Raw genomic sequence first — 16,021 nt, forward strand, 5'->3', positions numbered from 1 at the left:
AATAAGTATAATAATAACAGCAACTAAAACTCAACAAGTCCCAGAATTCCTCCAAGGTGTGGTACAAATACCTAGGATACCAAGCAAAAGGAATTGTGCTGGCTCTGTTCTTTTCTCTGAAAGAGTTGGCAGCACGATGTCAGGCAGCGGCTTTTCTGCTCTGCAGGCACACATAAAGCATGCCACTGGGTGCCATGACTTCACCCTTCTCAGTCAATGTGTCTCCAAGAGCCACAAGGCAAATTAGTGACAAAACCTAGGGTCAAGGATTTCCAATAGGTTGCTGACGCCTTGCTTGATACATAGCTCGTCAAGCCAAGATGTCATGGTCAAACTTTGTGCAGGGTCCCAGTGAGATCAGCACGTCTGTAATAGTGAGCTGGGCCCCTGGATTCGGAGAACTTGCCAAAGGGCTGGAACGAGACCGTCAGCTCTCCTTTACTCAGCCTGCTGGGGAGTGGCTTATCCAGGTACAGGAGAAACCAGGAAAAAGTTCTGCTTGTGGACCTGTGTCGGCACTGCACAGGGGTCTTTAGGTTGCCTCCAGGCCCACTCCTTGCATCTAGGAGCTTTTATGAGGCTGATGAACCGGTCTGGCTTGGCACAGCCCATTGGGCTGAGACTGTGATTTGTCCACATGTGTTGTATTTAGTGCTGGAAAGTAGACTGCACTCCTTCCATGCCCAAGCTGGTTCCACAAGCACTATAACCATGACTGTGTAATGTTGTACAAAACACAAACTGCCTCTATGCAAAACTAACTCCGTGGTCTTTGCCTCATGAAAAAATGTGGTGCAGACCCTCTGAACGGCTACAGAGAAAACTGGATTGGCTGCGTTTGTAAACCACCCAGTGAAAGTAATGAAGTCTACATTTACTTCTTAGCTTAGCAGAACACATCCTTTATCTGGTGCCAAAGTTAATAACCTGATGGTCTACTTACCTTCATAGCAGCTTTTTGATAATCAAACAGGAGCAATGTCAAGGATAGTGTTCATTTCCCATCTGTGTTTGGTTAGGAGGTTATGACCTTTTCTTTTTAATGCTGACCTCACTTTTGTCACTGCAAGTTTATGTTATTGCAATGCACTTTAACTGATGCCCTACTTTCACTCAGTTTAGAAACTGAGTTAATGATGGCTCATTGGCATGACTGCTGCCTTGCTGTGAACCTGTGATTCATGATATGCTTCCAAGGACTTTATGGTATTGGTGTTCATAAATCCCAAAATGGCCTGGGACCAGCCTATCTGACATCCCGGCTCTCACCAGAGACAACAGTGTCACAGCTGCAATCAGTAGAGTGGCTGATCTGGAGCAGCCTCAGCTCCTGTTTTTTGGCAGATCTCCTTCAGCAAGGGTCTGTCAGCCACAGCCTTTACTCTGAAATATTGTGCTGACCTTCAGAAGATGCTGAAAAGCTCAGTAGTTTGAAGAAGGTGTTCAGGGATGGCTGAGCGGTCTGAGTTTTTTAATGCTAATGAGGTCTTTTTTTTTTTTTTTTTCCCCTGAACAGATTGTTCAGCTGCTTCATTTACTTTCTTTCAGCCTTTCTCCTCCCCTCATTTTGGGGAGATCTGGGAAGCTTAAATATGCAACCGCTGCTCTCAGGGTTCTTGTTTATACAGGGCCTGGTACCAGGTTTTGGACTTGTTCAGGTTCTGGAGTGTCTCCTTTGGAAATCTGGAGCCAGATTCAAGGAGTTTGTGAGATAAGCAAAGAGGCTGTTTCCAAACTTCAGAGAGTATTTACCCTTCTCATAGGGGTGACATGGGGATAAATTAGCTCATTCTTACAAAACACCTCCGAAATATGAAGGGCTTAGTGCCAGTGTTCACAATGGGCACAGCACAGCAAGGCTGAGCTGTAGGATGGTGCCTTGCCATAAAGCAGTTGATTTAAAACCATGGTCTTCATCCCCACATGAACAGGTTGGCCAAAGACCTAAATGTGGGACTAGAGCTTGGCTCTGCCCGTCTCTGCCACCTGCCCTCCCCTGTGAGGGGATCTCTCCTGCCCTTCTGCCGTGAGAGATCCAGCATCCCACCCCGACGGCTGTTCCTCGCTCTCCTTCTCCTGTCCCAGTGGGAAGATGCAGAGAGTGGAAGGCGTGGATGCGACTCCTCCTAGGCAACATGGTCCTTAAGCTTTGGAACCGAGCAGGCCAGGAGGAAGAGCAGGGATTTAGCGTGGGACTGGAGGCAGCCTGTCAGCAGCAGGACCCGTCTGCGGTGCCTGGCTCCATCCTGTCCGGGGACTGCAAGCGAGCTTAGCTGGGAGCTGTAACCCGGCCAGGACGGAGGGCCTCTTACTGCTCCATGTGATTTCTTCTCCTGCAGAGCTGAAGCTCAGGTGAGATCCAGGGCATAGTCAGCACAAAGTGCAGGCACCGGTTAATCTATGCACCTGAGAGCTTTGTGGCCAGTGAGTGTTAGCTTTCTGGATCCCTTTCTTGGACTTACGCCCTGAACTCACTCTAAACCCCATTTTAGATGCCAAAGTAGCCTCTCTGGATCTTACCCATAATTTTAAGCTTGGTCTGCTTATCCAAAAGGAAAATAAAATGGCAGTGGTAAAATTGGAAATGTCAGTTAATGTGTGTTTTTAATTTAGGACTTTATATGGCAACAATTGCTCCTGAGCATGAGGTTTTGTTAAGTAGTTGATAGCACTGAATTCAACACTTCAGGCACTGAGCAAAAGTCACTGTCATTTTACAAGAATATTTTCTTTTACATCCTCGATCCTACTTAAAATATTCAAATTGTATTGTATCGGTTATTAGCACCATGTATGTCATGTTCAAATACAAAAAGGGACTACTCATGCGATTAATAATTACTCACTTGAGCAATTTAAATTTGAACAAGATACAGCTGTTGGGGGTGATGATGGGACAGATCTAAACTCTTACACATCTGGATTTTCACACGAAAGCCTGGTTTCAGACCTAAGGTTTGTCAGGATAAGTTACATTCCTTTACTGTGAAGCCACCACATTTTCCAAGACGACTCTGCACTCTTTATGCAAACAATATTCTCATCGATTCCTGTGATAGCTGAGCTGACTAAGGACTAGAAAACGGGGTGCTTAAAACAGCCTGAAAGGCAGAAGATCTGTTGACATGACAGAATCTCAATATTACCTCATTTAAAATGAGCAATAGATGATACAGGGTAAATACTGAGATGTAGAAGGCATAACTTAACAGGGATGATAGGTGCAGAAGGGTAAATCTTTAAAAATCTTATATATTGTTAATGAAGATAATCATTACTCTTTAAAGAAAGACTGAATTAACCTACATTGCATTTCCAAGTAACTAGCTAATGGACACGGGCATTACCTTTTCATATGTCTTTGAAAACCCTATAAACCCTGCCTAGTCAAATATTTGACTGACGGGCTTTTACCCCTATTAATAGCATGCAATGGAGGTCTCGGTAAATAACCTACCTTCAGATCTGCCATTTGCAGAAGGGAAAGGGGCACTTTCTCATCCTTTAGCCACCTCTTATTGCTCCTTGCTGCTTCCTGAAAGGCTTTTTGTACTGTGAAAACAATTCACTGGTTGTTACCTTATTTTTGTGCCCTGCAGGGATTTCAGGTGCATACTCTCCTCCGATAAGCAGGAAGCCCTCCTGCTGCAGTCAGGGGAACTTTGGAAGCCACGCGTGCTTATCTGCAGGCAGAGGTTGGCCCAGCTTGCATTTAGTTTACGAGAGAAATGTGGTATTATTTGCATAAAAGGAGTTCTTTCAAAACATGTTATATGAAAACCTCTCAATTTGAAAACAAACAAAAAAACCCATGCAGCAGTTTTCAGGAAGCAGCAAAGATGCCTCTGAGCCAACCCCAAGTTGATTTTATCATGCCATCTTACATCTGAAGAAGAATAAACACATACTTATTTTTGTAAATGTGTTTTCAGGAGGAAAGAAAAACTCCAGAGAACAAGCAAACAGTCCTCCTGACTGAGAATGACGATGCACAGTGTTTTCCCTTTTTAGCCCTGCAGAAAAATCATGGGATTCAGTTCTGCAATTAGAAGGTCATTAATGATTTTTGTGATTTCATGCACTCAGTGCTGACTTTACCTACCCTGGCTGGCTCTCATCTCTCCCACCTCCTGTTAGAACACTCTGCATTCAGAGCTCCTCCTCTCCTGTAGCCTGCCATAGTTATCCAGGAAAAAAGATAACTGCTGTTGGTCAGGTCTTTCTGAATATAACCAGGAGAGGGAGGGAATCATCCCTTTCTTACAAATGGACATGCCTTGCAATCCATCTCTTTTGTATACATAAGGTCGGGATAATAAGGACAAAAATGCAATGGAATTTAATACAAAGAAGAGTAACTGAATTCTATGGGATTTAATGGAAGATAAAATGTAATGGGGTTTTAACATATTGCAGTTCTGAAGCACAAACAGAATTGATACTAAATTTCATAGGCTAGTTCAAAAACTAGGTTCCCACGTTGGGTAGATTCAATAAGATTTTCCCATTGTGGAAATCTGAAGAGCCAAGCTGGAGAACTGGCAAGATCTGGAGAATGTCACAGGTGAGGACATCCCCAGACTGGCTGTTTAAACCTCCGAGAAGGTAAAAGGACACAGTGAAATGTTGCCACCGTGCCATGTTCTCTGTTGATTCATATGTAAGGCCAGTGTTTTTGGGAATTTCAGATTCTGACTGCAATATACTTAATAAACACTAAATACTAGGAAATGGGGAAAACAAAGCAAAGCATAGAAATAAAGCCATAGTACAAGTGTGGGTCCTCTACCTGTTCTCAACATTTGCATAGTTTCCACTGAAGGAGATGGAATTTACTTGTATCCAGACACCCTGAGTTTAACTAAATGCACCTACATCCTGATGGGGGGAACACCCCCATTTACTATTTGGAAGTGCTGTAAACACAAACAAGGATAAAACCCATAATTATGCAGCACTCCGTCCTTGAACACATATGGGAAGGCAACAACAAAGCGGATGCTGAAGTTTTCCTTCATCAGAAGAGTTAAACAACAGTTAAGATAAAGTTTCCAATCAGCTACTGTGGGCTAAAGCACATCCTCAAACACGCACAACATTTTCCACCGATTTGAATGGACGGTAAGCACATTTTTCAGGGTGAAATTTGGTTTATGTACTCTGATGCAGAAGTGCTTAATCACATTGGGAGCTTCACATTGGCTCACTGCTTCACTGGAGTCCAATACTGTTTGCATTCTACCTACTTTCTAAAGCGTTATTAATATTGCGATTGTATTTTTTTACTGCAGCTTTGGGCATTTGTAAGAATGATATCAAATACCGGGTACTAACACAAAACATTTTTCCCCAGGAAAAATATTAGCCTCTAATCCAAAGAGCAAAAGCAATAAACCTAAAGAGTTTAAGCAAAGGTTTTGCAGGACAGTAATATATCACATTTAAAATTAGTACCCACTTTCTAGAAGTAGACAGGAAAACTGAATATAACTCCAGTAATTCATTTAACATTTTCAATGACATTAGGAAAGAGGAATTAATCAACTTTTGACATGAATTCAACTACCAACACCTTTCATTGTCTCCAGCAAAGCTGCCTCTCTCCACTTTATCCTGCTTTCTCAGACCTGACCGATACAATCTGGTATTTTTGGATGGGAAGACACATGAAAATGATATAATAATACCTATAACAGATATGGCGATATATAATAACAGATAAAAGGATATATAATTCCCATAACAGAAATCCTAATACAATTTTGGCTGTGTCACAGTCTTGAAGATGGAGAGAAATCCAAGCCTCAGTTACCCCAGCATATATCTGAAGACAGATGAAGCTTGTGAAATTATTTCAGTTTTACAGAGCAAAACATGTTATTTTCTAGTCATGCATTTGGGACAACCCACAGATTTGGGAATTTTCTCAAAGGCTGGGGTTACTTGGAAACCTGCTACCTTTATCCTCATAGGATCACCCATGGGGTAGGTGTGAAGGGGGGGAGAAACAAACCCCTATGTGTTAATAAATATCGCTAATGGTCCTGAAATTTTGGTGATTTAGTTTGGGCCAACCAATCCAAAAAGTATTCTTATTCATGACAAAGCTAAAGACAAAACAATAAAAAAGCCAGGTACATCTCTAGGCATTCACATGGCACAACAGACCTCTACCAAGCTTGAAACCATGCTAGCTAGAACAGTTTCAACATGGAAAAAATACCGTAAATGAAAGGTGAGGTTCAGCATCCAGCTCAAACAAACTAAAAAATAAACAAAGAAACAAAAGAAATAGTATCTCCTAAAATAAGGAGAAAATAAGTAAGTTTGGAATTCTAAGTGCAGCTGGTAATTGTTTTCATCTGCTCATTAGACATGCTCAGGAAGGAATTCTGCTTCCACAAAATTTAGACAAAAAATAAATAGTTCCTGCAGGAATTATCCATTTGTACAAATATTAATGAGAAAAATTTCATGTGGAAAAAGATACCTCAATCTTCTATTAAAGCTGAAGGAGAGGAAATCCATTTTGCAAACACACACAAATGCAGAGCAAAACCCAGTGTCCATGAAGAGTCAGTGGCAAAACTCCCAGGGACAACCGTGAGGCCACAGTCTTGCTCACCGTTCCTACCAGGCAAGTAGCACAACCACAAAAGGAGGTATAAAAACCAAGTTGCTTAAGACCCACGTGTTGTAGGTCCAAGCCGTTGTGGGTGATAGAGGGACTGGAATTCAGCTGAGGGCAATGTTCTGCCAGATGTGGGCAGGGACCGCAGCTGGCACAGCTGAGGCTGGGATGCGGACATCCCACACTGGGGCCATGTGGCTCTCAGCCCTAACAAATGCTCAGTGTAATCAGTCCATTAGTCCAGGTTTCTCCCAGTCCCAGACAGTTGTTTAAAATGAGCATCACTTGAAGCAAACCAGAAACCTTAACACTGTATTTAATAAATAACTATAACTTTACTGCCTAAATTCAGGGTGGTCCAGCCTCATTACTGTTATAGGCAAAATGCCTTTCTGTGTCTCGTAACAACAACTCTCCCCTCTGAAGAGGGTTCAGCTATGGCATGTGGGGTGCAGAGGCACACTACAAGGTCACAAACATAGGCACCCCTGATAGCAAGAGGCAGGAGCGTTATATATGCTTTATTTTCTGGTCACCAGCCCATGTCTACACAGCTGAAAGCCCTTCAGGTACTGCATGCAATCCTTTTGTGGTTGGGCTCTTGCCTGGAGGCCACCTGTTGGGCTACTCTTCAGTCTATAAAGAGAATCAGAAGATTTTATGGGACTGTCTCCAGCCACAACCAAAGCTATGATTCTAGCCATTTTATAAAATAAATTATACATTTGGCAAATTTCATATCCTTATGCTGAAAGAACATCTGCCCGAAGCCAAAAACTTCCTGTGTGGGAAGTGAACAACTCACATTGTATAAAATTGTCAATAAAAGTTAATTACTTATTGCTTAAATCTAGGTGTCTTTATAACCGTGCCACCTCAATTAACCGAGTCTGCTTGTAGAAGCATAACTGAGAGGCCCCTATGCTTCATCACCAACTCCAGAGCCATGCTATTTTGAAAATAAAAGACCTGTATCCTGTCCAAAAAATAAACTCTGGAGGTGACTTGCCATGTTGCCATTTTGGATTACAAAAAAAAAAAAAAAAACCAACCAACCCCAAAAAAACTCAGCCAACACACAGGGGAAGGCTTAATTCCAGCAAACACACACATAAACAGGAAATCTCTCTCCAATCAGAAGGTATTTTTCCTTCGTACAATGGGGTTCAAAGATGTGTCATCATATAGTTTAAAACAATTGCTAAGGAACCTTACCATTTCTAATAGCTTAGGAGTAGAGTAGGCTTCCATGCTCGAAAGCCTGTCTGAACTTGCATGGGAAGCACACAAACACTAACAAATATATGCTGGCTTAGGCCAGTGCAGAGTTTTTAATCAATAAGCATGTCAAGCTAGGGGACGGGGAGGGGAGGGAATCAATTTTCAGAAGGCAAATGGTAACAACTGTAGATTTAATCAAATTGCAGCTGCAATCCCTTACTATTCTCAATATTTTTGAAAGAAAGTAGCTCCATGGCAAAGAATGAATTTCAATAAATGTCACATATTTAGTTATATTGCTGATTTTTTAAATTTATCAGGCTAGGTCACTGATCCTTCACAGAAATGATACCAGGACATGTCAAAAAGATTCTGATACTGTTTAGTTGGATAAACATCAAAATGAAGGAGCTATGGTAGAGGAAAGCAACTTACATAGAAATTGTTATTTCTCTGCGACTACAGGAAAAAAGATACGCCAATGTGACCCTTCAAAGAGAGGTTAAAGCTGCAGCGTACACAACAAAATGGATAGCTATCAAATACCATGGCGATGGCTGTGGTGTGAACACTTGAGCAAAATGAAAATCTTCTGAAAGCATTCGGCAATTTTGCTTTCGCATGCATTTGCAACCAAATTTATCACGAATTCAAATGAGATCCCTTCCACTGCCTTCCATACAAAAGGACAATTGCATGTTCATTTTCTTGGGATAAGCAGAAGAGACTATCATGGAGCCATAGGATGTGCAAAAAAAAAAGCATTTTCTTTAAGTATTTTGAGCTTATTAAACTCAGCATTACAGAAACTCTTCTGTTATTGACACCTGCTTGAAAAATGAAATGCTCTGAGGCATTTGCTTCCCTGGAGACTGGTGTGCCTGGGGGAGAGGCGGAGGAGAGGGGTTTCAGGGCATCCACAGCCTCCCTGTTTGCACCGCATGCACCCTGCGCCTGGGTTATGCACACAGCCTCTCCTTAAAATATAAGGGTTACAAAACCCTTAAAATTTGAGGGTTATAAACGCCTCAAATTCTTTATCTCCACTTCTATTTTCCACTCTGCTATTTGGTGTACTCAAGCGCAACTAATTCAAGGAAGGTCCATCTGAGACAAGGGGACTCGGTCACCACCCAGCCACATCAAGTGGCTGAAAAAAGATCACAGCGCGACTAAAAAGTCTCAGAACAGATAAAAAAAAAAAAAAAAAAAAAAAAAAAAAAAAAAAGGCAATCTACTTGGGAACACTGTTTCCTTCAAAGAGTTACATCCTAGACCAATTTGGTCTGATAACTTCACTTCTCCTTTATTTTTCTAATGTTTAAAATTGGAGGAAAAAGATACTTTATCTTCTTGTACAACATCACAGTTTTCCTGAAGGCAAATAGCTTGGCAATTTGCTAGATTTGTTAATGCTAGAGGAAACAAGTTAGCACACATACCATGTGTTTGAATGCCTTTGGAAATTAGATTGAAACACTGATTTGATTTCCTAAAAGGTATCTTAAACAAGGCAAGGTTAGAGATTTGGAGAGTAATGAGAATTTGTGTGACTTCAAACAGCTCTACATAAAACAGACCTGATATTCTGGGGGGAAAAAGGTCACCTAATTATTCGTTTCCTGAAGGCCCTGTCTATACTACGTTTCCCCTGGGCAAGGAAACTGATTTAAAAATGGCTCCTGCTAACATGCTCGCATCAGTCGCCATGTACGAGATATAGATTTGTTAAAACCATTGCCAAGAAAAACGCAACACTTTTACACAGAGAGAACAACGGAAACCTTCCTGGCTTGGCTGCGAGGGGAGGGACAGGCAAAGAGGTGCCATCTGCGGAGTCCTCCGTGGAGCCATGGTCCTGCCTCCTTGGTGACGGCGTGCTGCTCAGCACCACGTGGTGTGACCGTCGGTGGCGAGTTGCATGGGTTTAATTACAGGCTAGAAACTTTGTGTGGGAGGCAAAATCGCAGGCTGCGGCCACGGTGAACAAGATGCACAGGTTGATGGCTCGGCTGAGGGTAACAGCCTCATGAAACATGGAATTGCATCACTGGCTCGAAGGCCAGCCAGCGAGGCAGCAACGGGGAGGTGGGGGTGGGAAGCCTGGGCACAAGGGCTTCACTGGAACCAGCCACGAAGGTGTGGCTGCCACCCAAAATCTTAGGCAGGTTTGTTGGAAGTATCACACTGCAAACCCTTCCTTGCCTTTTGCACCAAACAGATCCTGGTTTTCGCGTTGCTGCCGTTTCAGAGAACGCTATTCAGCTACCCTATCGCTTTCTCATTCAAGAAATGCTGTGCGTTTCTGTAGTGCTGAGAGAGCCTAAGCAGGATTTCCCTTACGCTAGCTACCTCCACAAACACACACGGAGATGCAGAACCTCTCCTTGCTTTCTGCCTGAAGCGAGTAGAGTCTAGGCACACCACCACCACAAGGCAATCGTGGTACAAAGCCCATCACCCAGAGGTCTGGGACTCCCACCGCTGCAGCCCAGGCTCTCCGGCTACCCCAGCGCAGCACGTTGCTGGCATCAGGTTCCCTTTGCGGCTGTGAAGGCAAGGCTGCTGCTCTCGCACTGCAGCCAGCTGTGCCAGTTACTCTCTGGAGTCCTGGAAGCCAGATTTGGGAGGCAGCAGGCTTTGAATTTCTACTCTGAGTCGAAAAATACAGAGCAGTCACTTGCAGATCATAGAAAAATGAGAGTAGGCGGGCTGTCCCCTTCAGTTGCATCGGACCAGGAGGAGGAGGTTACGGGTCATCAGGTAAGGTACCAGAAAACTACAAATGCAGGAAAATCAGGATGGGAAAGGGACATGTCCTGGGAGGACAACATTTCCTACTCAGTTTTGCATTCAGGAGCTGCTTATTGAACCTCTGCTGAGTTTTGGCTTTCTGGCTGGCTTGCCCTGACTCAGTGTGCCCCCATCCATCTCTAGGCTGCACTGCCGTCTCCTCTGAGTAGATGGCACCTCCACAAATCACTCTCAAGCCACAACATGTGCAATTTAGTTTACCAGTAAAGAACTGCTATGCAGTGATTATCCTTTAGAGGAAAGGGGGGGGGGGGGGGCGGGGGGAAAGGAAGAAAAAAGCCCGGTAGGATAATAAAGATAATTCATTCCCTCCCCACCAAAAAAGCAAAGAAGCTGACTCTCTTTTCTGTAAATAGAGAGATGAATGTTTTACAAAACATTCCTTTTTCCAAATGATTCAGTTTGTATTAGAAGGCAGTCAGAAAAAGAAACATACAGTGCTGAAGAAGGGTTAGGACGCACAAAGAACAAGCGATACAGTCATTCTCTAACTTACTTTGTTTTCAACATGCAGCTCCTGCCAAAGCCTAGCTTTTTGCTCTCGCAGTGTATGATCTGTAAACATTTAACCAGCTCTTAGAGAAACATGTGAGACACTTTATCTTGCCTGATTATGAATCCAAACCTCTCAGATCCCCCCTCCCCCCCCCCCCAAAAAAAAAGACGAAGAAAAAGACAAAGACAAAAAAAAGACACCATGCTTTTCTTGCTGGTGGACAATGCAAAAAGCACCTGTAGGATGAAAGCAAATGAACTACCAGACGTGGCACAGGTTCTTGGCAAAAAAATTGCATTGCAGCTTGAATAACCTCCTACAGGTTACAAACGCACAGTTTGCGAAACATCACTGTTACTCGATTCTTAATCCCCATTTCAAGATGTATGTGCGAAACTTCAGATTTCTAAGGAGTGCGTTTTAGGATTTATAAAGCCGAAGACCGCTTAACTTAACGCTGACATGGAAACAGTGGTGGAATGCCATTATACGGTGCGAATTATTTACCGTTTGAAGCAAACCCTGCCTTTAAAAATGGTTAAAAAAAAAAAAAAAAAAAAAAGCCCAAACCGCAATACGAGCGCAAGGAAGACCGTGAAAGGTGTACCAGCGTAAAGCACAGATCCCCAGGCTGGGGAACGCCACAGGCTCACCCCGAGCCCTCAGCCTGACGGGGGGCGGCCGGACCGGCCACCGCACACCCACACCTCGCAGCCAGCGTCTCCGAGCGGCAACTTCCCCGCCTCGGCAGCCGCGCCGCAAGCAGCCTCGGGCGCTGCCGCCGCGCCCGCGGAGCGGGAAGGGGCAGGGGCAGGGGCTGGGGCTGGGGCAGGGGCTGGGGCAGGGGCTGGGGCAGGGGCTGGGGCAGGGGCTGGGGCTGGGGCTGGGGCTGGGGCTGGGGCAGGGGCTGGGGCTGGGGCTGGGGCTGGGGCTGGGGCTGGGGCAGGGGCTGGGGCAGGGGCTGGGGCAGGGGCAGGGGCAGGGGCTGGGGCAGGGGCTGGGGCTGGGGCTGGGGCAGGGGCTGGGGCTGGGGCAGGGGCAGGGGCTGGGGCAGGGGCAGGGGCTGGGGCAGGGGCAGGGGCTGGGGCTGGGGCTGGGGCTGGGGCTGGGGCAGGGGCAGGGGCTGGGGCTGGGGCTGGGGCTGGGGCAGGGGCTGGGGCTGGGGCTGGGGCAGGGGCTGGGGCAGGGGCAGGGGCTGGGGCAGGGGCTGGGGCAGGGGCAGGGGCTGGGGCTGGGGCAGGGGCAGGGGCTGGGGCTGGGGCTGGGGCTGGGGCAGGGGCTGGGGCAGGGGCTGGGGCTGGGGCAGGGGCTGCGCGCCCGCCGCAAGCCGCCGGGCCGCTGCGGAGAGCGGCCCGGGGAGCGCTGCCCGCCCTGCCCGGCCCGGACTTCGCGGGCGTCCTCTGCTGCGGGCGCCCTGCGGAGCCCGGCCGGGCAGCGGCGGGCCGATGCGGCGGCCCCGCAGCGCGGCTCACCTGCGCCCCCGGCCCGCCCGGCGCGGGGGCTGCCTGCCCGGGGAGGGCAGCGGCGGCCCCGGAGCGCCGCGCTCCCGCGAAGTTCCCGGGCGGGGCACGGCGCGGCGCGGCGCGGCAGCCGGGCCGCTCCCCGTCCTTCCCCCGCTCCTGCCTCATCCCGCTCCCCCCCGGCTCGCCCCGTCCTCCCCGCGCCTGCCGGTGCTTACCGGAGCGGAGCGGGCTGCGCGCCGGCACCGCCGCCGGAGGGGCGAGCGCTGCACGCCGGCGGGCTGGCTCCGCGCTCCTCGCCCAGGCACCCGGCACGGCCCAGCCCGGGCGGGGCGGGGCGGAGCGGGGCGCAGCTGGGCGCACCTCGGCGACCCCGCGGCGCTCTGCCCGCTCCCCCCCCGCCGCCCCGCAGCCCCTCGGCCGCCGCGGGCTCGGCCCGCCCGGCCCCGCGCTCCCTCCCTACCTGGGGGGCGGCGGGGGCTGTGCGCCCCGGCGGGCAGGGGCCTCCCGCCCGGCACCTGGGCTGCGGGGCGGCTCTGCGCGCCCTTCCCTCCGGCGCCGCCGCCGCGCTGGTGGCGGCTCCCAGCGGTAAATCAGCCGGTCCCCTCCGCTCCCCCCGCCCCTCCGGCGCGGTCCTGACCTGCCTGTGACTCACCACGTCGCAGGAGCCCGGGTGCGCGGCGGGGGGGGGAAGAGGGGGCGCCTCCGTCCCTCCCTCGCTCTCCGCTCCCTCCTTCCCCCCTTCCCTCACGGCCAGGCTCCCCCAGCCTGCGGGCAGGAGGGATGGCTGTCGCTCCCCAGACGGGCAACGCCACGAAGGCAGCCGCCCTGAGCGGCCCTTACCCCGCACCCCGGCCTTTTCAGGCCGAGGGGTACCGGTGGCACGGCCCCCGCTGCGCTCTCGCCCGCTGGGCACCCTCAGGTGTCTGATGCTAAAGCCTTACCCTGAGAGGGCAGGACCTGGACACCTCCGGGCTTGTCCCCAGACCCCACGGGCTGTAGTAGCGAGCAAATTCAGCCCATATTGCCCCTGTCGTAGCGTCAGTGCTGGCCGTGCTCTCAACATCTGTCCACAGTTAATTCCGAGTAAATGACCCCAATTCGTACAGACCGTCAAGTAGCCGTCTCTCCCCACACGTGCTTCCTACGGGGTACTAAACGGCACGGGTTGGGGTCTCTCCCTCGCAAGGTTTGCAAGGCAGACGGTGTCTTCGTCTTTCAGAGGTGCTGAGAAACCGAGTCGCCGAGCAATGCCCTGTACGCTTGTGGAGCTGCTGAGAGACTGCAAGTCTCAACACCAGGGCCTGCACCAGAAGACCCATCTTTTTGGTGTAATGAGTTTCAGCAGCTACTGATTTAAACCAGGTTTGAAGTGAAAGGCTCCATATTCCAATAGCAGTTATTGGAGACATCTATTTTTTCCCTTTGCATGCCTCCTTTTTTGGCCCCAGCTCTGCTCCCCTTAATCATACCATTTAAACTGATGAATGTTTTGCATGAGTAAAGTACAAGGAACTGTAAGAAACGTTGCCCAGTTTCATGATTAACCATGGGAAAAATGTCAGCCCTTCCATCAAAACATTCTGAAAGGAAAATTAAATAAAGTATTGTATGTATTTGGTTTAGGCCTGGGATGTCACCATGATGTGTATATAGACAAAGCTGTACATCAGAACAAAATGCTTTTAAATAGCAGCTAGCCAGCCTTCCACTAATCTGCATCAGCAGCACTTTCACAATTTGTTTATCTGTCTCCTCTTTTCTATGGGCTTTTTGGCACTAGTGATAAAGACATCTAACCTAGCTATAAACGATCTCTCTGCAAAAACAAATGGATGATCGAGGCAGCATGTAACCTTTTATGTGTTTAACTTGTGAAATTCTTACTCTGTGGTATCTTTTACTGACAACAGATAGCAAAAAAGACAGCCTGTTTCGGTAAGAAAAGTGCACGATGGCTACAGGTGAGGTTATACTTACTGCCTCCTCACTTCATGTATGCTAGCAACACACTAAAAATTACACCAAGTGAAAATAAAACCAGCTTCTTCTTCTGATTCCTGAAAGATAAGGTTGCTAAAAACTAACCGGCAATACAGGCGTTCCGACTGAGCTGATCTCATTTGTTTGAAGTCCCTGAAAGTCTGTCCGTTTACTTCAGTGACCTTTATTTCAATTAGTACTCAGCAGTACTTAGAAAAGGAAGATTGGGAAGCAACACACACAGTGCCAGCCCCAAGAGGGAAAAGCGTGGTTACAGTGAGATCGTACTACTCACTGGGCTTCAGTTACTGATCAGTTAATCAGCATGCATCCATACAGTTACACCAGATTTGGAAGAATTTTCGTTAGTTTTGAAAGAAAGTGATAAAGAAAAAGATTTCAGTCCCATCTTCATCCTCTTAAGGATAGCCCCACGTGTTATCTGGTCTTAGTCCGCTCCTCTGCTCCCTACGCACCTGCCTGGGCTGAACAGCCAGTGCCTGAGCTGTTATCAGCAGGACAGCCTGTGCTGTTCTAAAGCAAACAAATGGATTGTCACTAACATAAAAAGGAGAAACAGATGTTTCCTTTCCATTTTGACCATGCCAATGCCATGTTATTTTAGGTTAGCTGTATGAGACAACTACACCTCAGCGGGACTTTGATAATCCTCGGATACTCCCTGCACTGTGCTTGCAATGATGTGTATGCACCATGAACAGCCTCTCAGAGGCTTGAAGCACCTTTACGGTGCAGGAAGAGGTGAAAAAGAAACTACAACCTTCTTAGTTATCATCCTGTTGTTCTTAAAACTTTTGCTCTCTTCTCTCCCTTGTCCAAAAGGAGCTGGTCCTCTGCACTCTGTTAAGGCGTCTGGCATAAGTGTGATGGTATGGCACATTTTAGAAAGCTGACGGCACTGGAAAAAAACAATTCAAGAGTGTAAAGGAGAGTCTGTCGGGGTGATCTATTCAGCAAGAGATTTGGAACGCACTGGGGAGAGCATGGGCACGTGCTTCCCAGCCCTGACGTGTTTCAAGATAGGAAGCTGATGAGCAAACGCTATCACTTGTCCAGGAATACAAACATACAGTTAGAAAAGTGAGTTGCAAGGCTATGTTTAAGTTGAACTTTCCAACATAAAGATGAGGAATGAAAACACAGAGTGATTTATATTTCTGTGTATTGGCAGTAGCACACCCACAACACACTAAGGGGCCCAGTTCAGTCCTATGGGCTTGATTTTGACTTCTGTTCAGAGCCTAAGAAATAGTTTATTGTAACTACAGGTAGCAAAATGGAGTCCAAAGACCAGATTCACCTAGGTACCCAACTCCTATTTAAATTCAATAAGGAGAAGATATTTAAATCTCTCTGTGAATCTGGGTCTAACCACCTTTTTTAAACCTGCAGAAT

Source organism: Pelecanus crispus, chromosome 1 (genome assembly GCF_030463565.1).
Source record: "Pelecanus crispus isolate bPelCri1 chromosome 1, bPelCri1.pri, whole genome shotgun sequence".
NCBI classification, from domain to species: Eukaryota; Metazoa; Chordata; class Aves; order Pelecaniformes; family Pelecanidae; genus Pelecanus; species Pelecanus crispus.